Raw genomic sequence first — 1,809 nt, forward strand, 5'->3', positions numbered from 1 at the left:
GTGTGTGCCAATAAAGTACTGGCAAGTATTTCTTTCTATAATATATTTCATGCTATCCTAGACACCAACGGGCCATATAGCTTTCTGAATACCAACTGCTTACATACAAAAGCACATTACACAACTCTCTAATTTGAAAGGAACAATTTTCAATCACTACAATGCAAGGTAGGTTCTGATGAAATTTTTTTTCTGATATCTTTTGAAATGATTGAAGACTATCAGATTTGGATTTAGATAAAAGAAGATCTGAATGCTAGCTCTGTCTCTGATTCTGGACAGATTATTTAACATTTTTGAACTTCATTTTTCTTCATGTGTAAAATAGGAATAATCCTAATAATTTCTACCTTTCAGAGATGCTGTCAGCATCAGGTAAGAGGTATGGAAAACATTTTATAATAAAAAAATATGAAAAGTAAAGATCATCCTGGAAGTAAAATCTTAATATTGGATCATTCATTATCTAAAATACATTCCTGTTTAATAACATTCTAACGGCATTTTTTACCCCTGAATTCCTTACTGTGTAGATGACAGGGTTTAACATGGGAGTAATGAGAGTATAGAACTCTGCTATGGATTTATCCATGGGAAAAGTAGCTACTGGTCACATAGATAAAAATACAAGGTGCAAAGAACAAGACGACAACTGTGATGTGGGAGCTGCAGGTAGACATGGCTTTGTTTCCTCCCAGCAGAGATGTGAGTCCTCAAGGAGCACAGGATGACCACATGCCATTCCAATAACATTACAAAACTGAGCACAGGGATTATCCCACCACTGACACCAACCAAGAGACCAGCAAGGAAAGTGTCAGTGCAGGCAAGTTGTATTGGGGGAAAATGTCACACATGAAGTGATTCATGATGTTGGGGCCAAAGAACGGGAGCCAGAAAGTGACTAGGATCTGTCCAATAGAGTGGAGAAAACCCACTGCCCAACACACTCCCACCAGGAGGCAGCATGTGTGGTGATTCATGATGGTCACATGGTGCAGAGGTCTACAGATGGCCACGTAGTGGTCATAGGTCATGACCACAAGGAGGACAATCTCTGAAGCTCCCAATAAATGTTCAGTACAGAGCTGTGTCATGCAGCCACTGAAGGAGACCATTTTTGAATTGGAGAGCAAGTCAGCTAACATTTTAGGGATTATGGAAGAGGAGTAGCATGCAGCTATCAAAGACAAGAAGGTCAGGAAAAAAAACATGGGGGAGTTCAAAGTTTGGCTGCAGATAATAGTAACCACAATGAGCAGGTTACCCATGACAGTGACAATGTGGGTGATAAGTAACACCAAAAAAAAAAAAAAAAGAATTCTCTGCATCTGAGGATTCTGTGTAAGCCCCATTAGAATGAATTAAGTCACATTCATTCCATCTTTAACTTCAATTCTGATGATGAATTTAGGATTGGGGCATTAACATATAAAGAAAATATTTTCAGTAGCAAAGTAATGAGAAATTAAAGTTTTGGGTTTTCAGATAATCCAAAGCTTTTTGATAATATAAAGTACTTTTTTCCATAATGTGCATGAGAAGAAACATGATAAAATTGAGTGAAATTTTGAGGCTGTTTAATTTAGCCTTTTACAAGGATGCCCAAATCCTTCAATGCCTTCTGACAGTTGGCCTCTAGGCATTTGCTGGAAGACATCTAGGCACAGGGAACTCACAATATAATAAACCTGATTGCTTTTCAGCCACTGAGAATGGCTGAAACCTCATTCTTAATTATTAAAAAAAAAGTTGTACAACTATTGGTTCTGGTTCTGCATACTGTTGATATACAGATTAAGTCTAAAT

At 37.6% G+C, this 1,809-nt stretch overlaps 1 pseudogene; it reads right to left on the reverse strand.

The window, feature by feature from the left end:
* Positions 1-466: 466 nt before the first annotated feature.
* Positions 467-1,379, reverse strand: LOC140688898 (olfactory receptor 4C6-like; annotated as a pseudogene).
* Between the last annotated feature and the right edge of the window lie 430 nt (positions 1,380-1,809).

This window comes from Vicugna pacos, chromosome 24 (assembly GCF_048564905.1).
Source record: "Vicugna pacos chromosome 24, VicPac4, whole genome shotgun sequence".
NCBI classification, from domain to species: Eukaryota; Metazoa; Chordata; class Mammalia; order Artiodactyla; family Camelidae; genus Vicugna; species Vicugna pacos.